This window comes from Microtus pennsylvanicus, chromosome 1 (genome assembly GCF_037038515.1).
Source record: "Microtus pennsylvanicus isolate mMicPen1 chromosome 1, mMicPen1.hap1, whole genome shotgun sequence".
NCBI classification, from domain to species: domain Eukaryota; kingdom Metazoa; phylum Chordata; class Mammalia; order Rodentia; family Cricetidae; genus Microtus; species Microtus pennsylvanicus.
In genome coordinates this window covers 49606355-49632046 of record NC_134579.1, presented here as the reverse complement: position 1 = coordinate 49632046, position 25692 = coordinate 49606355, and positions in this window count along the sequence as shown.

Genomic DNA, 25692 nt, shown 5'->3' with positions numbered 1-25692 from the left:
CTTATCCTCACTTTAGATATGTTAATCCACCTTCTCACCCATCCAAGATTCAATTAAATCAGAAATGCAGTAATGTAAAATTGATGGTCATGAGAAACTGTTTTAGTTGCAGAATGTTAAGAGTTTTTGGATATTTCCTAGTCTTTGCAGTGTATGCAAAATGAAAAAAAAAACATACACATGTAGTCAGTGTTAAGTATTTTTTCTTTGTTTTAATTTATTTATTTTTACTTAAAATTTTCCACCTCCTCCCTTCTCCCTATCCCCCTCCCCCTCCCACTCCAGAACAAAGAGCCCTCAGGGTTCTTTACCCTGAGGGAAGTCCAAGGTCCTCCCCCCTCCATCCAGGTCTAGAAAGGTGAGCATCCAAACAGGCTAGGCTCCCACAAAGCCAGTACAAACAGTAGGATCAAAACTCAGCGCCATTGTCCTTGGCTTCTCAGTCAGCCCTCCTAGTCAGCCACGTTCAGAGAGTCCTGTTTGATCATATGCTCCAGGCAAAAATTGGAAACTTGGGGATGGGGATGGGGTTGGTGTAAGGGGAGATGGGGAGAAAAAAGTGTTAAGTATTTATACTTGGATATGAACATGTTTTCTGTAAAAGCATGTTTATATTGTTCAGGTAAAATATACTTCAAAGACATCGCTAGCATTACTGTAGATATAAAAATATCATTTTAAAGAGTCTAACTCAGACTGACCTCCAACTCACTATGTAGCCATAGCTGTTTTTGAACTCACTATTTCTGCCTCCATTTTCCTGGGATCACAGGTGTGTACTACACATCTGGTTCTCATACAAGACATACCTTTTAGGAAATTATTCATCCCTTGTTTCTAATTTCTGTAATTGTGACATAAATTTTAATTTCCAAACAGCCTATTTGTTTCACTTCCATAAAGTCATTCAAAGCATTAATAATAATCACACCACTCACCTGGGCCCCAACCCTTTTTTGTGAACTTGTATTATTAGTTTTGTGGAGTTAACAAGGAAGTTTAAATATTTTCAAGCTTTACTCAAAACCAGCTAACATTTCTACCACTCTAATGCAATATGACGTGTATTGTCCATATATTTAAATACATATAACTGAGTTAATGTCTATAATTGAATTCTGTGTATTATACTTTCATAAATATCACATGTAAATTGAATATGTTTGTCCACACGTACACATGAACACATACAGTATATATTTAGTTTATAAAGAATAATGAATGAAACCCAAAGTACCACTGCTGACCTACAATTCATTACTGTCTTAAATTTTATAATTACCATTCATTCATACCTATTAATACCTTTTTCATATAAGAGTGTATTGGGGATTTAAAATACTTTAAAATTCAGTCTTTATATAGTAACCCCTTCTATCTCTAGTTATGCATATTTTCTCATAAAGGTCAAATAAAGTAAATATTATGTAGCTAAAGAACCTTAAGTTTCCTGGATGAATTTGCCCTCTTATTTTCCTTTCTTTTTCTCCTTATGTATATTTATAAACTTTGTTCTTCTAATCTTTGGGAATTATCAACTTGTCTTAGTATCTTTGTACCACTTCAGAGCATACTACTGACTGGATGAGTTCTGAATGCAAGAATTTGTTCCTCCTGATGCTGGTGTCTGGGAATGCAGACAGAATTACCATCTGTAGAGGACCTTGCTGTATTTAGCATTGCTCAGGGGATGGACCTGACTGAATTGACATAGAAATGAAAAAAAAAGACAAGTGCACATATACAACAAAATACTTGTATCAGATGGAATGGGTTCTTTGATGGAGAAACTTCAGAATCCTGGAAGCTCAGCAAGTTTATTATATATAGCTGAACAGGGAGGCAGAGTTATTGATTACAGTTTAATCATGGAGGAAGGGTTGATGACATTTGGCTGGGCCAATACAAGATGAGCAAATCTTAATGGGGAAGAAGTCTCTGGAGGAGAGCAGTGTTCAGATAGTAAACATCCAGAAGAAGAAAGATACAATGAGCATTTTCTGCACACACTAACAACATATGTACTTGGACCCACCAGAGAAGACTTTGCCATCTCTATGAGATTCATTTGGGGAAGGCTTTGCCACTCCCATGGGGTTAAGGCATTGGAGTCCCTGACATGACAGTGCCTTAGCCAACACACACCAGTCACTCAAGGCTTCCTCTGCTATACACAGGGCCTCATAGGCATATATTCCAGGCTCATAGGCAGTATCTGCTTCAGCATCATCACATGGAAGGGATAAGATAGCTATTTTTTTATCATGGCATCAATCTCATTCAGGAGGTTGTCCCCCTCTTAAGAAAGCAACATTGGTGAACAGGTTCCAAGATGAACTTTGAGAAGATACAAACTTTCAAACCATGCTAGTACTGCATTTTTATTCTTTTAGTAGAACTATTCTAGAAATTTCAATAATCTGTGAGGCCTTGCATTAGAAATGGCTCATTTATATGTATTGAATCATTGCTTCCAGAGAAAGTCTCATTTGTGGACTGTTTTCATGGATCTAAAAAGTATAGTGCTCAGTTATCATCCGAAGAAATAGCATTAATTTGTATTGCAAATGACAGTATATAAATGTACCAAATTTCTTACAGTCTCTCATTCTCTATGTATTGTGTGACCTCTATATCTGTGCATATCCTAAATTATCTGTGGAAAGTTATTCTTAGTGTTTATAATTTCTTTCATTTAATAGTTACGATCTTTATATATAATTAATTTTTCCAACTATACTATTTATTTACCAAGTTTTATGTAGTACTATTTGAGGCTAGTTCTAGTTGTCCTTTTTTTTTAAACTCTCTATAACAGATGTGAGTTTGGTGTTTAATTTATCCTGAAAATTTCCTATGCCATTCTGATAATATTTCTTATTTCAGAATGTGTCACTTAAATAAATAGTGTTTGTCTCTTTCCTAGATTTGGGCAATATTATACTCACATTTTAGCTTGTATTGCTTAGCAAGATATTCATGCATTGTGAATTCCAAAATGCTGGAAGTAGCAGGTTATTTTAAACACCAGCTCTATAATTGACCACTGAAAGGATGCCAAGTCATTTTCGTCATTTTTCCAGCAATGGCATACAAAGTCAAGATAGTGAGTTTTGGTCAATTTCCTTTACTTAACCCAAGGCTGACAACTCTATTTGAGCTGTTTTTCCTATTACTTGTCATGTTATCCAATGACGTAAGTGAATATGGAAGGTTGATAGCCCCATCTCCCAACATTTTCTGTAACATAGTAATTGCTTCATTTGTTTGGAAATGGAAAAAATAGTTTCCTTTAAGTTCATTCATTTCTAATATTAGTTCATATTAAATTGTAGCAACTATGCTATAAATTAAGGATTAAAATTCAAATATGGTGTTTTATTATAGCCCTTTACATCGTTGTATGTGCAACAGTGATTCTGGAAACATTTTCCTTCAGTTTGTACATTGATTGGCTGAGACATAATAATATAATCATAAGGTGATTGTTTCACTCAAAATTTTGTTTTATTTGTTATTTTAATGTTCTGATTAATACATTCAACACCTCAAACAAAATCTACAATAGAAACAGACTCATGCTTCTATCCAGCAGACTTTTTCTTTTGAAAAAAAAACCATTCTTCCACATTTACTATTTTTCTGAATTCTCTTTTCTTTATTACCCTGTTTAGAATTTATCAAGTTTTATCTCATCGGCACATAATCACCAGAGATATATACTTATTTATATGAGTATGCACTCATGTGTGAGCAGGCTAGCTTGCTAAGTGTTAGACTTAAAAATTCAAGCAACCAAATGATAAAATAGAAATAAGAAAAATCTGGGACAAATTTACCGAATCCTTATGATTTTAGTGTTTGTGTGGAATAGACTTTTTTGGTAACTAATGAGGTTTAATAGCTAATTCACACAACTGGGAACATTTAAATAATTAAATGTCTCCAGCTGATAGAAGGGAATGTGAAAGATAATTTCCAGAAAGACATGGCTCAAAATATATAGGTACCACACACATTTACAAAAGACATATGAAAATCAGGAGCATTGACTTAAGCCATTAAGTCAATGGTTTACTTTACTCAGAGTAAAGATTATTCATATATGAAAAAATTCAAAATTCTTTTTTTTTACATTTTTTTATTGATAAAAGAAGAATAAAGAAAAAAAAACAAATTTCCACCTCCTCCCAGCCTCCCCTTTCCCTCCCCCTCCTCCCACTCTTCTCCCCCTCCTCCCACCCCTCTCCCCTTCCCCCCACTCCTCTCCCCCTCTCTCTCCAGTCCAAAGAGCAGTCAGGGTTCCCTGCCCTGTGGTAAGTCCTAGGTCCTCCCCCCTCCGTCCATATCTAGGAAGGTGAACATCCAAACTCGCTAGGCTCCCACCAAGCCAGCAGATTGCGTAGGATCAAAACTGCGTGCCATTGTCCTTGGCGTCTCATCAGCCCTCATTGTTCGTCATGATCAGAGAGTTCAGTTTTATCCCATGCTTTTTTTGGTAATAGTCCAGCTGGCCTTGGTGAGCTCCCAGTAGATCAGCTCCACTGTCTCAGTGGGTGGGTGCACCCCTCGCGGTCCCGACTTCTTTGCTCATGTTCTCCCTCCTTCTGCTCCTCATTGGGACCTTGGGAGCTCAGTCCAGTGCTCCAGTGTGGGGCTCTGTCTCTATCTCCATCCCTCGCCAGATGAAAGTTCTAAGATGATATGCAAGATATTCGTCAGTATTGCGCTAGGATGGGGTCATTTCAGGTTCCCTATCCTCAGCTGCCCAAGGAACTAACTGGGGACCTCAGCTTGGGCACCTGGGAGCCCCTCTAGGGTCAATTCTCCTGCCCACCCTAAAGTGGGTCCCTTAACTAAGGATTGTGGTTCCGTGCTCCCCTATCCAACCTTCCTTTATCCCGATCCTCCTATTGCCCCAAGTCCCCCCTCCTTCCCTTCTACCTTTTCTCTCCCCATCTCCCCTTACCCCCTTCCCACCCCACCCCCAAGATCCCACTTTTCTCCCCGGCAATTTTGTCTACTTCCCTTATCCAAGAGGATAACGATATGTTTTTCCTTGTGTTCACCTTCTTACTTAGCTTCTTTAGGTTCGCCAATTGTAGATTCTGTGACCCCTATTTATGGCTAGAAACCAATTATGAGTGAGTACATCCCATGTTCTTCTTTTTGGGTCTGGGATACCTCACTCAGGATAGTGTTTTCTATTTCCATCCATTTGCATGCAAAATTCGAGAAGTCATTGTTTTTTACCGCAGCGTAGTACTCTAGTGTGTATATATTCCATACTTTCTTCATCCATTCTTCCATTGAAGGGCATCTAGGTTGTTTCCAGGTTCTGGCTATTACAAATAATACTGCTATGAACATAGTTGAACAAATGCTTTTGACATGTGATAGAGCATCTTTTGGGTAAATTCCCAAGAGTGGTATTGCTGGGTCCAGGGGTAGGTTGATCCCGAATTTCCTGAGAAACTGAAACACTGACTTCCACAGTGGTTGCACAAGATTGCATTCCCACCAGCAATGGATGAGAGTACCCCTTCCTCCACAGCCTCTCCAGCAAAGGCTATCCTTGTTGTTTTTGACTTTAGCCATTCTGACAGGTGTAAGATGGTATCTCAAAGTTGTTTTGATTTGCATTTCCCTGATTGCTAAGGAAATTGAGCACGACCTTAAGTATCTTTTGGCCATTTGAAGTTCTTCTGTTGAGAATTCTCTGTTCAGTTCAGTGCCCCATTTTTTAATTGGGTTAATTAGCATTTTAAAGTCTAGTTTCTTGAGTTCTCTATATATTTTGGAGATCAGACCTTTGTCTGTTGCGGGGTTGGTGAAGATCTTCTCCCAGTCAGTAGGTTCCCTTTGTGTCTTAGTGACAGTGTCCTTTGCTTTACAGAAGCTTCTCAGTTTTAGTAGGTCCCATTTATTCAATGTTGCCCTTAATGCCTGTGCTTCTGGGGTTATACCTAAGAAGCAATCACCTGTGCCCATCTGTTGTAGGGTATTTCCCACTTTCTCTTCTATCAGGTTCAGTGTTTTCGGGCTGATAATGAGGTCTTTAATCCATTTGGACTTGAGTTTTGTGCACGGTGATAGATATGGGTCTATTTTCATTCTTCTACAGGTTGACATCCAGTTGTGCCAGCACCATTTGTTGAAGATGCTTTCTTTCTTCCATTGTATACTTTTAGCTCCTTTATCGAAAATGAGGTGTTCATAGGTTTGTGGGGTAAAATCCGGGTCTTCTATACGATTCCATTGGTCGACTTCTCTGTTTTTATGCCAGTACCACCCTGTTTTCATTACTGTAGCTCTGTAATAGAGTTTGAAGTCAGGGATGGTAATGCCTCCAGAAGATCCTTTATTGTATAGGATTGTTTTGGCTATCCTGGGTTTTTTGTTTTTCCATATAAAGTTGATTATTGTCCTCTCCAGATCTGTAAAGAATTTTGATGGGATCTTGATGGGGATTGCATTGAATCTATAAATTGCCTTAGGTAGAATTGCCATTTTTACTATGTTGATCCTCCCAATCCAAGAGCAAGGGATGTCCATCCATTTTTTGGTATCCTCATCAATTTCTTTCTTCAATGCCTTAAAGTTCTTGTCAAATAGATCTTTCACTTCCTTGGATAGGTTTACCCCAAGATATTTTGTGCTGTTTGTGGCTATCGTGAATGGAGAAGCTTCTCTGATTTCCCTCTCTCCTTCCATATCCTTTGTGTATAAGAGGGCGACTGATTTTTTGGAGTTGATCTTGTATCCTGCCACATTACTAAAGCTGTTTATCAGCTGTAAAAGTTCTTTGGTGGAGTTTTGGGGGTCGCTTATGTACACTATCATATCATCTGCGAATAACGAAAGTTTAACTTCTTCCTTTTTAATTCGAATCCCCTTGATCCCATTATGTTGTCTTATTGCTATTGCTAGAACTTCCAGCACTATATTGAAGAGGTATGGCGAAAGTGGACAGCCTTGTCGTGTTCCTGAGTTAAGCGGGATGGCTTTGAGTTTCTCTCCGTTTAATTTTATGTTAGCTGTCGGCTTGCTGTATATAGCTTTTATTATATTTAGGTATGACCCTTGTATCCCTAATCTCTCCAAGACTTTTAACATAAATGGATGTTGAATTTTGTCGAATGCTTTTTCAGCATCTAATGAAATGATCATATGGTTTTTTTCTTTCAGTTTATTTATATGCTGGATTACATTGATAGATTTTCGTATGTTGAACCAGCCCTGCATCTCAGGAATGAAGCCTACTTGATCATAGTGGATAATTTTTCGGATGTGTTCTTGGATTCGGTTTGCCAGTATTTTGTTGAGGATTTTTGCATCGATATTCATGAGTGAGATCGGCCTGTAATTCTCTTTCCTGGTTGAGTCTTTGTGTGGTTTTGGTATCAGAGTAACTGTAGCTTCATAAAAGGAATTTGGTAATGACCCTTCTGTTTCTATATTGTGAAATACATTAAGGAGTATAGGTATTAGGTCTTCTTGGAAGTTCTGGTAGAATTCCGCGTTGAAACCATCTGGTCCTGGGCTTTTTTTGGTAGGGAGGTTTTTGATAACCTCTTCTAATTCTTCGCGACTAACAGGTCTATTTAGATTGTTCACCTGGTCCTGATTTAACTTTGGTAAATGATATTTATCTAAGAAAGTATCCATTTCCTTTGCATTTTCCAGTTTTGTGGCATATAGGCTTTTGTAGTAAGATCTAATGATTCTCTGAATTTCCTCTATGTCTGTGGTTATGTCCCCCTTTTCATTTCTGATCTTATTAATTTGCAAATTCTCTCTCTGCCGTTTGATTAGTTTGGATAGGGGTTTGTCAATCTTATTGATTTTCTCCAGGAACCAGCTTTTTGTTTCATTGATTCTTTGGATTGTTCTCTGTGTTTCTATTTTATTGATTTCAGCCCTCAGTTTGATTATTTCCAGTCTCCTACTCCTCCTAGGTGAGTCTGCTTCTTTTTTTTCTAGAGCTTTCAGGTGGGCTGTTAAGTCTCCAATGTGAGCTTTCTCTGTTTTCTTTAAGTGGGCACTAAGTGCTATGAACTTTCCTCTTAGGACTGCTTTCATAGTGTCCCATAAATTTGAGTATGTTGTTTCTTTATTTTCATTGAATTCCAGGAAGACTTTAATTTCTTTCTTTATTTCTTCCTTAATCCAGGTATGGTTCAGTAGTTGGCTGTTCAGTTTCCATGACTTTGTGGGCTTTCCGGGGGTAGCCTTGTTGTTGAGTTCTAACTTTAATCCATGGTGATCTGATAAGACACAGGTGGTTAGTAATACTTTTTTGTAACTGTGGATGTTTGCTTTGTTACCAACTATGTGGTCGATTTTCGAGAAGGTTCCATGAGCTGCAGAGAAGAAGGTGTATTCTTTCCTATTTGGGTGGAATGTTCTATAGATGTCTGTTAAGTCCATTTGTTTCATTACCTCCATTAATTGTCTTATTTCTCTGCTAGGTTTCTGTCTGATTGACCTGTCCATTGGTGAGAGAGGAGTGTTGAAGTCTCCTACTATTAGTGTGTGCGGTTTGATGGCTGCCTTGAATTTTAGCAATGTTTCTTTTATGTACGTGGGTGCTTTTATATTAGGGGCATAGATGTTCAGGATTGAGACTTCATCCTGATGAACTGTTCCTGTTATGAATATAAAATGCCCCTCTCCATCTCTTCTGAGTGATTTAAGTTTGAAGTCAACTTTGTTAGAGATTAGTATGGCCACACCTGCTTGTTTCTTAGGTCCATTTGCTTGATAGGCCTTTTCCCAACCCTTTACTCTGAGTAGGTGCCTGTCTTTGTGGTTGAGGTGTGTTTCTTGTAAACAGCAGAATGTTGGATCCTGTTTTCTTATCCAATCTCTTAGCCTGTGCCTTTTTATAGGTGAGTTGAGACCATTGACATTAAGTGATATTAATGACCAGTGGTTGTTAACTCCGGTCATTTTTTTTAGTCGTAGAGTTTGTGTGTATCCCTTCTTTGGTTTGTGTTGATGAAGGGTCTCTAGATGCCTGAGTTATTGTGGTCATTATTGGACTCTTTGGTTAGTGATTTTCCTTCTATTACTTTCTGTAAGGCTGGATTTGTGGCTGCATATTGTTTGAATTTGTTTTTATCCTGGAAAATTTTATTTTCTCCATTTATAGTGAACGAAAGCTTGGCTGGGTATAGTAATCTGGGCTTGCATCCATGGTCTCTCAGTTTCTGCAGTACATCTATCCAGGACCTTCTGGCTTTCATGGTTTCCATGGAAAAGTCAGGTGTAAGTCTGATAGGTTTACCTTTGTAAGTAATTTGGCCTTTTTCCTTTGCCGCTCTTAATATTTTTTCCTTATTCTGAATGCTTTGTGTTTTGATAATTATATGGCGAGGGGATGTTTTTTTTTTGATCCAGCCTATTTGGTGTTCTGTATGCTTCTTGCACCTTCATAGGTATATCTTTCTTTAGGTTGGGAAAGTTTTCTTCTATAATTTTATTAAATATATTTTCTGGACCATTGAGCTGCACTTCTTCTCCTTCTTCTACTCCTATTATTCTTAGGTTTGGTCTTTTTATTGTGTCCCATATTTCCTGAATGTTTTGTGATGAGAGTTTGTTGGACTTGCTGTTTTCTTTGATCAGTGTGTTTATTTTCTCTATGGTATCTTCAGAATCTGAGAGTCTTTCTTCTATCTCTTGTATTCTGCTGGTTATGCTTGTTTCTGTAGTCTCTATTCGTTTACCTAGATTTTCCATGTCCAGCCGGCCCTCTGTTTGTGTTTTCTTCTTTGCCTCTATTTCAGTTTTCAAGTCTTGAACTGTTTCCATTATCTGTTTGATTGTTTTTCCTTGGTTTTCTAGGGTATCATTCACTGATTTATTCAATTCTTCAAACTTTCTGTTATATTTCTCATCCATTTCTATAAGGGCGTTTTTTACATGCTGTTTAAGGGCGTCAATAACTTTCATGAAGTCAATCTTTTCTCCTTCTTGATTAAGGTGTTCATGTCCTTCCGTTGTGAGGTCGCTGGTTTCTGGTGGCTTCATGTTGCTTTTCAGTTTGTTGGGCGAATTCTTGCCTTGGCGTCTGCCCATCTCTTCTTCCAAATACTCCCTTATGGATCTTCTTTACCAGATCCGGTCTCCTTGCCTACCCAACGCGGCCTCCCCAATGTTGGCTCTCCTGGCACCAAGGGATCAGGTCTCCGTGCCCAACCCTGGCTCGGGCGGGGCGAAGTGGGGGGGGCTCTGAACGGAAGCTGGGTGTGCCAGGAAGAAAGAGGCAGTAACCAGGGAATAGAGGTCCTGCAGAGAGCCCAAGAAAGACAGGAGGCCAAGGGACCCCCGAGATCCCTGTCCCTGGCTGGCGCCGTGGGCCAGCAACTCACCCCAATGCTGGTTCTCCTGGGGCCTAGAGATCAGGCCTCCGTGCTGGTTGGGCAGCTCGCAAACAAAGCGCCTACCCTCCTTGGTGCAGGCAGGCCACAGAAACAAAGGAAGTGCAGCCCGCCCGGGCGCCCCGAGGACTGGGACCCAGCTCCCAATGCCATGCGCCAAAAGAGGGCAGGGGGGGGCCAAGTGGGGAGGGCTCTGGACGGAAGCTGGGTGGGCCAGGAAGAAAGAGGCAGTAACCAGGGAATAGAGGTCCTGCAGAGAGCCCAAGAAAGACAGGAGGCCAAGGGACCCCCGAGATCCCTGTCCCTGGCTGGCGCCGCGGGCCAGAAACTCACCCCAACGCTGGTTCTCCTGGGGCCGAGAGATCAGGCCTCCGTGCTGGTTGGGCAGCTCGCAAACAAAGCGCCTACCCTCCTTGGTGCAGGCAGGCCACAGAAACAAAGGAAGTGCAGCCCGCCCGGGCGCCCCGAGGACTGGGACCCAGCTCCCAAATTCAAAATTCTTATGTCATTAAGGAAATGAAAAAAGAAAAACTAAAGTGAGATTCTTCCTCCACCTGGAACAACTAGCATCAAAAAGAAATGTGAACACAAATACTGTTGGGAGCAAAGAGGAAAGTCACCTTTATGTACTCATGGTAGGGCTTAAATTAGTGTAGACATTACAGAGGGCAGTATGGAGGTTCATGATAAACCTAAAGCTAGAAACAACATGTATTTCTGCTGTTCCACTGCTGGTATATACCTGAAGGAATCTGCAGACCTCATTGATATCCACCCTGATTATTGCAACATGATTTTGACAGCCAAGCTGTGGAACCAGCCTAGGTAGCCATCAACAGAGGAATGAGTAAAGAATTATAGACAGAGGTTTTTGTCCCTGTTTTTGATTTGCATGAAGTTTTTATTCAACTATAAAGAAGCGGTGTTTGCATGTACGGGTGCATTTTGGTGTGGCAAATGTGGAGTCAAAGTACAATTTGTAGGAGTCTATATTGAATTCCACAATTGAGTCTCAATGATTTACCTTGGGTCTTTAGGATTTACAGCAAATACTTTTACCCACTGGGCTATCTCAATGGATCTCATACCCACATTATAAAGCATACTATTTGGGCAAATGGACAGACAGTATAAGATTGTATCAGCTATACAAAACCACTATGTCTGGCTTTGCATATCGGATTTTAAGCTGTGTAATTTTTAGCCAGTGTAGTTTTCTTTACTTTTAATGACATATTTCAGTACACAGTCATGGCATCGTTCTTCCCAGTATCCACTTATTCTTTTGTTAACAATACAGGACCAGTTCCCCTTGGAGAAAGCACTGTATTCCAAAGCTCAGTCCACATGTATCAGGAGGTTTGGATTTGAGCCTGGACTTTCTGTAAGTCAGGTGCCCAGGTCATAATTACCACAACCCCTTTAACTTCAGGTCAATAGCAATTGGTTAAGAAACCAATTTGCAATCCAGGAGTTTCCTGGATAATTAGAAGAAATGAAACCCGTCTTTGCTCCGTGATGAATTTTTAAGAGGATAATCTTGCTGTTGTGAACTAAAAAATAAGCAGATTGGGGATGGAGTCTGTCAATAAAATGTAAGCAATTGAGTTTTGGAACTGGATTGGTCTTGTATCAGTGATTCTCGTGTCTGACAGCATCTGTCCACAGTGGTGAATGTAGAAAGAGACCTCAGTGAGCGAAACAGTGGGGGATTTAGTCAGAATAAGGGGTCAGTAGAAATAAGTAGCCAGCAGTGGGCAGGTCATATCCAGCTCCCGAGGAACTGGTGGAGAATCCTGCATATTCACTGCTGTTTGGACACCAGCTTCTCTCTCTCTCTCTCTCTCTCTCTCTCTCTCTCTCTCTCTCTGTCAGGTTTTTATAAGCAAATCACTTATTACTTGTTAACATGGGAACTTAGCTAGTATGGCTTTTACTGGAACTGTTTTAAAATGTCAGATTTTAAAAGAACGAAGAAGCAGATATGGGAAATAAAGAGCTTCATCATGCTCTGACTGCTACTGAAAAAGCTGAATGACGTGTGTGCTTCCATCAGCATTTGCAACCACTCTTTAGTTACTTTTTTCTTCCAAGCACTTTGGTTATGATATTGTATGGTTGAAACACAAGTAGATTATGGCAATGAATAGCCAGAATCTGGAGTCAGTCTGAAAACATTTAAATGTTGACCCCATACATTTTTGGTGTATAGAACTGTAAAAGTTTTTTTAGTTAAACTTTTTGGCAAGTCTGGTTTACCAATGTAAAAATGAATATTTATGTTATAGTGATAATTAAAAATAAATTATGTATGTAAATTATGTAAAATCTCAGTTTATTTGGCATGTCTTAAAGATTTAATCAATGCTAATAATTTTATTGTGTACTACTGTTCATACATGGGTAGAATGGAACATGGTGACATAAACCATGATCTCAAGATTCAGGGACTAGAGAAATGATTCAGTGGTTAAGAGCATGGTCTGCTCTTCCACAGGACTCAGGTTTGATTCTTAGCATCCACGCAGCAGCTAAATAATACCTGTAAATCCAGTTCCAGGAAAGCTGACATGTCTCTATTGTATTCCACAGGAACAGCATGTATGAGATGCACAGATATACATGAAGGCAAAACACCCATACCCATATAATAAAAATTACTCTAAGACTTTTAAATTAAATAGTTTAATTTTCTTATAATTCACTAAGTGGCATTTATATTCCTCACCCAATGTTCGTTGATGAGGAAGGCCATGACTCACTAAGTGGTTCAAAGTGAAGATTCCTGTCCAAGAGAGTAAGATGTTCTCAATAGAAGGACTCTTGTTTGGTTTCATGTAGGTAGAGGAGGTCTGTGTACCATTACCATCAGAAACTTCTGTGCATATCTACATATCAGGGAAAAGCCCCGATGCTCTGTTCATCAGAGAGATGCTGTCTGTTTTAGTAGGTGAACACAAGAGAATTTTAAGTGTACTTCAGAGTACATATGAGCCGGTGAGATGAGGATTGTGATTTAAGATAGAAGTCATGTATTGCCAGTTCAAATAGATCTAGCTGTGCAAAAGATTCCAATTAAGTTCTATTTATATTACTGATAACATAAAAAATTATATGAAAGAAATAGTCTTAGGTTATATTTGTTTATAGTATAACATTGCAAAGGTGGAAGATTTTCATAAAGTACCAATAGAAAATAAACAAAACTTCAAATTTACACTTAATTCAATCAAAACGCAGGCAAGACTCTTATTTGAAACAATGGTTTTGTACCACCCATATCCAAAATTAATTTTCCATTTATCTGTGTATTTCCTTTAGCTTTTAAGTTTTATAAGTAACAACTTAATATCTCTCAAGAATCCACATGGGATATTAATTTAAAATTAATTGGGAAATAATGCCCACCTCTTTGCTTCCATATGCAAATTTGTTTTTAACAGTCCATATCAAACTGCAGACTTCTAAATGTAAATTTTCTTTTTTTAAAGGTAAATTTTCTATGTGTAATACTTCTCTGCACTAGATAGATCAGTTTTCTCAAGTGGCTACTTGAAAAGGAAGCATTATTGACTTAGTAAGTAGTTCGAACTTGGAACTCATTCTAGGAGTGTCCAAACATATTCTTTTTCAGTGAAATTTCTCCAATTTTTAAACTGATACAGATACTATATTCTTCATTCCAGAATAATATAAATTACAAATTATCAAGATAAAGGTGAAAAATTAACTAAAGATTATTTAGAACTAGAAATGAATGGAGAATAAAAAAAAATCTGTTACTGAATTGCACGTTGCTAACAATGGATTTGGAACCATGTCATTCACCACAGAAAGGGCATGTAATAAAAACATGCCAAGTTTAAGAGTGAGAACTGAGGAGAATAACTCTCAATCCTGTGGCCTTGGCTATTTGAATGCATCCAGAGAATAAAAATTGCCAGCTTTTAAGTAGTGTAGTAAAAATACAACTTTACTCAATACTTTTCATTTCAAAATGTAAAATGCAGTTATACTACATCATATTTCTAAAAAAACAGTGGCAAAATAAAAATGCGGCTTTGTGTATTTAAACTTTAAAATAATTGACCAAAAATATTAGAGATATTAGAGATTATCACAGACATTTTTATGTCATCTAATTTTAGTAACTTTGATTATAGAAAGCAGTCTTGTCACTTCACTCCATAAGAACAGGGCCTACAACAAAGCTAGAATATAAATAAAATAGTGAAGGTTTGGAGAAACTGGAATCCTTGTGAATCATTGGAGATTAAAATAGTAAATTGTTATAGAAGCATTTTTCTGATTTCTTAAGACATTGAGCATAGAATTGCTGTAAGATATAATGTCAAAGTGATATTTGCCAAATATATTCATTGTCTATTCACAGCAATCAATATATATAATACATGCTTTCATTGCTACAAGAAACTATTGTAGCACACACACACACACACACATATATATATATATAGTGCAAGTATTATTCATTATTTCTTCTTTGAGAAGAAAAATATAATACATTCTACAACATGGCTTAAATAAAAGAACATTATGTTACAAAAGTAAGCCAGTCATGTAAGATTCCACTTATATGGGGTACAGAGAATACAAAATTTAACAGAAAAAAATGGTGCCTACAACAGTGACTGTATGCCTGTTAGAAATACACAAGTAATTATTAATTAATGGTTAAAAAATTTCAAACTTTTATTTGAAAAAATCTTGGTTACACAACTGAAGCAAAGATTTGGAATAGTTATGTTGGTAAACTTTATAATATGCACGATTTAGTACAAATAAAAACAAACACAAATTCTTAACTCGGGGTTAAAGAAACAAAAATATCCGATGATTCCATTATGTAGCTGGTTTAAAACCACTCTGTTCGAAAGCAGTAGTCCCCACATTGGACCCATGGATCTAGAATGTCTATTAACTGGGACACTAAAAAAGAGTCATTCAATGTTTTACTGAGCCTACTTAAAAGAACAAAGATGAGAAGCAATTTGTATTTGTATTTAGTATAAGGCAAATTGCTCTAATCCTGAGTAAAAGTACAATTCAAATTTGAGATTCTTACACAAGTAAAAAAGAGTAAACTTATAAAAAACTTTAAAAAAATAAAGCAACCGCTAAATGAACAAAACTACATGAAATACAAAGAATATGATCACTATAAAATATGAGAAATAGTCTCAAAAAGTCTTACATGAATAGGCAAATACTCTTAAGGGTAATATTCAAAATATTTAATAATTGTTGTATGGGAAAAGCAAAAGAGTGCTGGCCTTGGTGCTGAATTTGAATTCTGAATTACTTTTGAAATTCTGGGCATTGTTTGTTTATTTTCTTGGTAAGAGGAGCTTGGGAGCAATAGTCTCTATGGGGCAATAGTTGAAAAAGCAAAGTTATATAGTTTATGGATTCAGAGAATCACCTAAATAAAATTTTGGTTGAAAAATCCCAATAATTTAATAGCCCACCTAAAAATAGATTTGCAGTCTGATGAGAGTCTCTCTTGGTTAGACTGTATTTGGTTGTTTTGAAGAGTCCATGATTTTTATAAAACTTCTAAGCTGCTTTAATGAATTTATAACACATGGTACTGAAGTATGAATGTGTCATAAAATGTAATCCTTCTACTTGTGCTAAACCTAAGTTGTGGAAAATTGCAGATATTAATACAACAGTGCAGTCCAAATTGTAGCCTGTGACAACATAAACCAATAGTACCAAGAATGCTCCAAAATATGCTAAGAAAATTATCATCCATTGGTTTGTATGTTTGTTTCATTTAGATATTTAAAAACCCCCAAATTGCTATAACTAGGTCAGAAAAACAGAGTAGAAAAGCCTAATTGCATTGTGAAGTAAAAAAAAATGAAAAATAAACTGGCCTAATACATGAAACACCTAAGAAAATAATACTTCAAAATGAAAGTTTTAATTATGAGGGTTTGGAACATCATTTAATCATCTTTAAATAAGTAATTTGTGTGGTAGTTATATTATACTTTAATCGTGTTTGTTAATTACCATTAGTTCTAATGAATGTACAAAGCTTACTTTCTATGTACCTTTTGTGAGCATGAGACTGTATTATTCTTATTAAAATTAGAAAACACTAGTTTTTCTTTTTCATTTTATGACTTTAATGAACCTCTGAGAAGATAGTTACAGTTCCCAAAAATAGTACCAAGGTCATTTTTCCATCTTTTTTTCCTAAGTCACTAAGGAAACTACCTATTACTTGGGAGCACTGTGCAATATTATTACCATAGAAAGCTCTTTCACACAACAATTCTGCATCTATTAAGGTTATCCAATGAGTCAGACAGTGATGGACATGCCTTTAATCCCAGAACTAGAGAGGCAGAAGCAGAACAGATCTCTGAATTATAAGCCAACTTTGTCTACAGTATGAGTTCCAGAAGAGTAAGGACTACACAAAGAAATTCTGTCTCAAAACCAAAAATAAAAAAAAATTATGAAATGATCACTGATAAGTGCTATCATCTAATAAAAATTCACTCACATTTTGTTGGTTATTATAATAATGTCATTTATAGAAAAACAACTTATCAATGACCACTTGTTGAATATACTTGTCATGTATACTTTTAGAAGAATTTTGTAAAATGTTTCTAAATTTTGGCTCTTATCTTCTAAAAGTTAGACAGTGACTATGTACTTCTGGAAGGAATATATGAGAAATAATAGTTTGTTTCCATCTCATCAGATAATGTGAAATATGTTAATTACACTCCTATGATGAATTGGTTTGTCATGTTTCTACACTATAAATATCCCTTTTATATTCAGTAAAGGTTTTACCAGGGAAAATCTGAAACCATGTAAATATCATATTGCTCATCAATCACTCTCTCACCTTATACCAGTATATCTTGACTGAATTAATTATTTCAAGATTTCAAGTAGTGATTTTCAAACTGAACTATTCTTTTATACCTGGCTCTTGACATCCTATACTTGTGTCTCTATTTTTTGTTGTGCTTTGCCTTTGTGATGTGTGTGTGTGTGTGTGTGTGTGTACATGCATGTTTGGTGGATGCTTGTGAATGTGTAGGTGTACATACAGGTACACATGAACAGACCAGAGAAAGAAATCAGGTTTTTTCCTCTCTTTCACTCAGCCTTAATACCCAAGACAGAGTTTCTCACTGAACTAGACACTCCTCTTTTTGTAGCTAAGCTGGCTGACAAGATTTATTGGGATCTTCCTTGTCTGTGCCCTCTGCATTTAACTCACATAGAGTCAGGTATGTCTTTTTATGTAGATGCTGCAGTTTCGAACTCTGGTCCTTATGTTTACACAGCAACTTCACTTAAATACTGGATTTTCTCTCTAGTCCTAGTTTTTCTCTTTTGAATTAACTAATTAAGTAATATCATCTTAAGCTCACATTCCTGCTTCCATCCATGAATTGACATTAGTAATTACTATTATCCATTTAGTTATTAGTTTTGCTCTTAAATTAAGTTTGTTGAATATTTATTGCCTATAATAAATTGCTATGGAAGAGAGAGCAGAAAGATGGTAAGAGCCAGAGTTAATGAAGCATTGTTTTCCAGACATGAAAGCACAATTGCACACATGAATTCACAGTTGCCATGACAGCATACAAAAGACCCATACAAGATCAAGGCTGTCAAAAACCTAACAAGTTCTCTCTCTCTCTCTCTCTCTCTCTCTCTCTCTCTCTCTCTCTCTCTCTCTCTCTCTTTCTCTCTCTCTCTCTGTGTGTGTGTGTGTGTGTGTGTGTGTCTGTGTCTGTGTCTGTGTGTATGTGCTGTGTTGGTGCATAGGGCCTGTGTATGTGTGTGCTGAATGTATGCAAAGTCCCACCTCTAGTTGAGAAGATATTGGCAGGTGATGACTGATGGAAATATTTTCTTCAAAAATGGCCCATGAGAGATTGCTTTTTCTCCAGTTGATGGCCCCACAACAGACAACACTATTTGGACTCAGTGGGTTTTAAAAAGAGCATATGAAATTGGAATGGGAATCTAATAGAGGGATAGAGGAGGAGGAGGAGGAAGAGAAGAAGAAATTGGGAAGGTGGGATTGTCCAATATACATTATAGATATGTGCAAAATGTTCTATACACAAGGAAAAATTAAAAATAACAAAATTTGAAACTGTTTTGACTGTGCTGGTTTACATTTGGCAGCAATATAAATCTGTGATGCTATTGAGTCTCTAGAAATAGTTAACATTTCTGATGTAGGATTGCCCTCTGTATGCTGTGAATACCATTGGTTAATAAATAAAAAGCTTCTTTGGCCTGTGATAGGGCAGAATAGAGCTAGACAGTGGTGTGTATGGGGTGCTAAACTGAATGCTGAGAGGAAGAAGGCAGAGTTAATGAGAAGCCATGGAGCCTCCAAAGGAGAAAGATGCAAGCCCCCAGCTGTAAACTTGCTGGTAGGCCACAAGTCTCATGGTAAAATATAAAATAATAGAAATGTGTTAATTTAAGGTATAAGAGTAAGCCAGAAAGATGCCTAAGCTATTGACCAAACAGTATTGCAATTAATACAGATTTCTGTGTGATTATTTTGGGAGTCTGGGTGGCCGGGAAATGAATGAGCAGTCTCCTTCATCTCATTTCTGTTACATTAAACTGTATTTTGTTTACTTTTGTAATCAATCTTTTCGCCCATATCACATATTCTCAGGTGACATTCTTTTACCAGTCACTAAAGTGAAGCTTTGTCAATTGTAGACTTACATAAATGAGAATCGAATATATGTACCCTATATTATTTAGAATATTTTGCTCTTAACACCACTTTAAAAATCTATTTTAGCATATCAGAAATTTGCTGTTTAGACTGTTGTTAAGATTCTATTTATATTCCAAAATCTATTTGTTTGCTGATCAATAGAATTATTGATTATCTCAGTTTGGCAATAAAGCTACTATGAACATTTATAAAAAATGATATATGTGTAAATGTTAGTGTGGTAGATATATGATTTTCTGTTGGTTTTAAGGGATAATTGTTTTTATTTTAAATAACTTTTTTTCATTTATTTTACATACCAACAAGTTTCCTCTCCCTTCTTTCCTCCAGTCGCCTCCTCTTTCCTGTATAACTGCACCCTTATCCACTTCTCCATCTCCATTCAGAAAGGTGCAGACCTCCCATGGGTTTGCACAAAGATTGGCACATCAAGCTGGAACAGGACCAAGCTCCTCCCCTCATGTCTAAGCAGAGCCAGGTAATCCAGCATGATGACCAAGATACCAAGAGCTAGTTAAGCACCAAGGAGTGGTCTTGCTCTCACTGTTAGAAGCCGAAGAGACCAAGCTACACAATTGCCATACACAGTCCCATTCAGAGTCCCTCCTGTTGATCCAGCAGCATCTATGAGCTCCTCCCATCTCAGGTCAGCTGTCTCTGTGGGTTCTCCCCTCATGACTCCCATGGCTGGTACAATCCCTTCTGTTTTTCTTCTGCAAGACTTTCGGAGCTCAGAACAGCGTTTGTCTGTGGATCTCTGTCTCTGCTTCCACCAGTTACTGGATAATCTCTGATGGCAATTATGGAAGTCACCAATCTATTTCTAGTTCATGGTTTGAGGCTATAGTTCAGCATAGCGTATCAGGCATCTTCAGAGGAGCAACTTGTAGCTGTTGTGGCAATTGTAGCAGATTATTGTACACATCTCAGATGACCGGGAATCAGAAAGACAAGACAGGAAGTACGCCGTCAATGCACTTCACTAGTGACTCACTACCATTGGCTACATCCTGACTTCTAAAATTCTAGAATTTGTCAATATTGCTCCTCCAGCTTGGTTCAAGTGTTCAACTGTCTCTAGCATCCGGGAGACCCATGGTCATATGAAATTAATCTTGTACAATTTTAAATGCATTCACATTCTTAACAGTCTCTGCATGGTTCAAAAGTCCCCATTCTCTTCTGGTTCAGGCAATCTTTTCATTGCCAGTTCCTGTAAAATCAAAAACTACTTCATAAACCTCTTTCATGTAGCATTATTATGGGAAAGATGAAACAAACATCTACTCACCGCAGGCACGGAAGTGATAAAATACAAATGAACAATACCATCATATTCCAACTTGGTAAGACAGTGAGTGTACTGAGATGATCTCCTCCACAGTCAGTCTGGGTGAAAGTAGTGGAGCATGCAGGACTCAAAGTCACCTGTCTCACCAAAAATCCATTCCAGCGTTGGTGACAATGCATTAAAATTGGAGTTCTGGATCTTTCTGCAGGAAGTGCAGGCAGCTCAATAGGTCAGAGTCTCCCCCAAGGAGTTTGGCTGATGAAAATCTTTTCCCTATAACCTTATATTACTCCTATAATCTTGGCTGGGGGAGGCTTATGAATATTTTAAATTACAGTATTGCCAGGCATGTGAAGTTTTTTGTCCCCCTGATCTCCCCCTCATTCATGTAGGGAATGCTTCAATTCAAAGGAAATTTCTACCCACAGCTTCCAATAGGTTATGACATAGAGTAAATGCTCTTATTTAAATATGGAGAAAGGGAGAATAAACAAGGAAGAAGAAGTTTGAAGCAATATTAGCAACAAGTTGGAAAAACAGCAAACTTTGCAACCCCATGTCCAGTTTCTGGAGTTCATGATAGCATCACCTGAGCTCCAGTGCCCTAGATAACCTCAGTTATAAATTTTTCATTTCTGAGGCCAAGCATATGTGACGTCTATGTTGGGTGGTTCTGCTTCATGCCTGCAGCTTTTTGGGTGGATGTTTTGTGTTCCTGGAATTTATAATATACTTCACTTCCTCTTTGAAACTTTGGTTTCACCTTTACAGCTTCATGGGCAGTAACACTGGGGTTCAATGGGAGGAATCTGGCCCTGTTACACATTGCCTTGCTTGGATACCCCACAGGCTGTCTTTTTTCAATAACTCTTTTTTAAATGAAAGTTTAAAAACTAAGTTTGAATTAATGTACCTTACAGTTTTCAGTGAATGAGGAACTTCCTTCAAAGTACCATTGATACTGTTTCAGTCTGGACTAAGATGTGTCTTCATTTTTAAATATTTATTTTTAATCTATGTGTACATCTATATGTATTACATATGTGTCTATATATGTATTGTTCATGTCATATGTGTTGGTGTCTTCAGAAGCCAGAAGAGGGCAGCCATTAAGTCCCTGATGTTTAATGTTGCAGCTGATGTTACAAGTAATTGTGTGGTGCCTAATGTGGGTTCTGGGAACAAAACCACATTGTGGTTTGATTATTACCTTGTTTTAAAGTTTTTTGTTTACTTTGCTCAATGCATTTTAGTTCAGCCTGATTCAAGCTTTCAGGACATTAGTAAAAAGCAAATAGATCCTTTGCCAGAATAGAACACAAGTATTCACACTCCAGTACCTGGTAGATTCTCGTTTCCCTGAATGACCTCACATGCTTAATCTTTGCAGTAGATTTCTATTGGCATTCTAGTCTTCCATGCTTCCAATATAATTGGCCATTAATCTGCTTGCTTTCAGCATTCTAATGCTTCCTTAGCTCACAGCTTTAAACTATTCTGTATTTATTCTACAAACAAAGGTAGATGAACAACGTGCTGTTCATGTTGAGTTATAGCAACTTCCTGGATTCTTGTTACAAACTTTCTCATAAGTGTGACCAGATATTTACCTGACAAGAACAGTAGAAACGGATTGTTTGGGCTTGTGATTTGAGGACATGGGCTACCATAGTGGGAGGGCAGGGTGGTGGGATCGAGCACACTTGCTTACATCACAGTAGACCCAGGGGAAGAGATACTATTTTATTTTTTGCTCAGCTATTCATGTGTAGAATTCGAGTCATATGATGAAAATGTTTAAATTCATAATAAATGGTTTGAATGATTTTCAACATGACCATAGCACTTAACATTCCAACTAGCAGCAGTGAAAGCTGCACACCCGTCACCTTCTCATATTGTCCTTCATAATAGTTTAAACTGCCTTATTGGTGTATTATGGTGTTAGTTTTGCTGTTTACTTTGTGGTTTTCTAAGAAACTAACAAACCAACATTATTTAATGAATTTATTGATTAATAGCATATCTTTTGTGAAGTGTTACTCAAATGTTTATTTCAACTCATGTATGTTGTTTTTCTCTTTGTGATATATGGTTGTTTCTTTATGTACTTGAGATGCAATTTCTTCATTAGTTATATGTATTAGAAATGTTTTTTTTCATTTGGTCGGATTGCAAATTAATATTTGGCAAATGTGATTTTGAAGGAGTAGGAGATTTTTGCTTTGTTGAGTTCATTCAACTTCTGGTTTTATATTTGGATGTGATCCGTCTGCCTCTCCTTCCTGAGTACTGGGATTACAGGTGGATGTTTACTGCATTGCATATCCTTACTGACCAGGTAACCATTTTAAATGACTTTCTTAAGGGGACTCATTTGTAGAATTGGAAAGTTTTTCTTTTTAATGCTTTCTCCTCTATAATACTTTGCTCTGTTTACCTGGATCTTGAGCCTATTGGATGTCAATTCAAAGGATTCATTTTTAAATTCATTTTTCCAAGATCACTTCTTAGTCATGACAAGAAACTCCTTCCTATTCCAGAATGTTCTCCATGTTTATTGTGAGGCTACCATCCTCTGACATGATTTTCTTAACCTTAGGCGGAAGACCTTGAAAGTCTAGGTGAAAGATTATAGTCAAATGTTGCTTATTGCTAAAGGTTTAAACAAGGGCTTCATCAGTTTTGCGTGGTTGTTTCTGTTGAAAGGACAAACTTAAGGACAGTTCCTGCAATAGAACACAGATGCCAATTATCTGATAAGATACCAAGTTAACTTTGAAAAAAACTATTGGAAAGTCAAATTACAACACTGTACTCTCTTGATTCTATTTCATAAAGTTACAGTTTTGAATTCAAACTGGTGAATCCTTTTCAAAAATTCAAAAGCCTCGTTAACTTTGTCCAAGCATTTTGGACTTCTCATTAGAGCTTTCTAGATCTTCTAAAAAAATGGACTCTAAGCATATGCTATTCAGAATAAATACATTTACTTCTGTGAATATATATCAGGACAGACATTTAAAATACAGTTGGGAGTTATATTGGTTTAGGAAGTTCAGTGGTAGACTCTCCTCCAGGTCCATGGTCTCACTAGACACAGGTAGTTGTCTAGGTTGACAGCTTCATGCATGAATTCTTTGAGTGAGTCCTAATTCCAGTTAGGTAGCTGTTGGTGACCTCTAAGATGTAAGTGCCACTATTGCAACCTTGTTTATATCTTTCCTTGCTAGCCATTGCTGTGGTTTACAACCAGGTAAGTCTTGCATATGCAGTCTTGGCTATGCACTTAATTTGGAGGCATAATTTTGTATGTAATACTTATACAGTCTTGAAAGCTTTGAACAAAAACACTATAAATTAATCAGTGATCCTTTCTCTTTGTACTTGAAAAATAATTGTTATTTATCTACTTTGTATTGAACAACATTGTTTCATATGTAATTTTGCTCATTGGGAGCTCAGGTACTATGAAATGTTGAAACAATACTGAGATTAAGAAAATAATAGTAGGTAAAGAGCCATATTTACTTTATTATTAAAATTAACTGACAAGAAAGCAAAAAGCAATGTTTTGGACCTTCTACATCTCAGATACCAATGCAGAACATAATAGATGGTAGATTGTATATAGGGATGGGCAATATGTGAGACATAAAAGAGAGTTTGGTTATCCTTAATAGTCAAAAATAATTATCTGACTTTAATTTAATTTAATTAAATGAGTGTTTTGTCTGCTGTGTGTTTGTACACCAGTTGCATGTCTTGTGCCCTGGAGACCAGAAGATGGAGTTTGGTCACCTGGGACTTGAGTTACAGATGGTAATTGTAAGCTGCCATGTGGGTACTAGGAATTAAATACAAGTTCTCAGGAAGAGCAGCCTCTGCTATTAACTGCCGAATAATTTCTCCAGTCACTTGCCATTTTCTAAATAGCATTAACAACTTTTAATTTTCACTGGGAGCATAAATTGTAGCTGAAAACCTATGTTTCTATGGTCAAGTGATCGTGAGCATATGCCATATCTGATGGAATCAATTTGGGTGCACCTGGAAAATACCCCAGCAGCCACACACCACTGTAAGACTGATGTGGTGCAATGTCACAGGCAGTATGAGCACACATATATTCATTTTGTGTGACTTTGAAACATAAAATTGTTCTATACATCAATAGAGTTCATGCGTGAGAATTGCACAGTGAGCAGTCAAAAAAGGTACACACATGGGGGAGAGAGAGTTTTAAGTAAGCTTATAATTTTGAGTTTGACACATTTGTAGCTATCTTAGACAGCCTGAGACCTATAGGCCACAGAGATACCTCTTGTGCTGGCCAGTTCAATGTCAAGTTGACACAGACTAGGGTAATTTTAGAAGTGGGAACCACAATTAAGAAAATGTCCCCACAGTCTGGCCTGTGAGAAAGCCTGTGGCACATTTTCATGATTGATGATTTATGTGGGAGAGCCCACATCGTACCATGGCAACCTTGGACTTGATGTACTGTGAGAAAGTAGGATGAGCAATCCATGGAGAGCAAGCCAGTAAGCAGCACACCCATGGCCTCTGTCTGCATTTGCTTTTGCTCCCAGGTTTCTAGCTTGTTTGAATTTTTACCTTGACTTGTAGATAATTGAATGCAAGCTATAAGATAAAATAAACCTGTTTCTCCCAACATTTCTTTTGATCATATTGTTATATCAACAAAATGAAAACCCTAACTAATATATCATGAACTAGAAATAAATACTGTGACAAATCTATGGAAATCAGTGTTAAACACATACCCATATTCAAAATGTATGCAGGGATCCCAAATGGAAAAAGAAAACTTTCTATTACTTTCTAGATTGGCTTAATTGACTAAATACTTTCATTCATAATTATGTAAAATCTTAATCAAATGTGTTAGCATTTACCTTCACTTCAGAAAAAAAATACTTTTTATATGTACGAGTATTTGTTGGCATACTTATATGTGTGCCAGGTATGTTCCTGGCACACAAAGAGTTTATAAGATGGCATCAGTTCCCATAAAACTGGAATTGCAGGTGGATTTGAGATGTCATGTTATGCAGGTAACCAAACATAGGTCCTTTGAAGAACAGTTAAGTACTCTACACCATTGAACTCTCTCTCTAGCTCTACCTTAACATTTCATTTTAACATAATGTATTTGTGATAAGGATGCAAAACTCTCATATAACACCATTAACCTTAGGAAACTTTTAACTTCTACC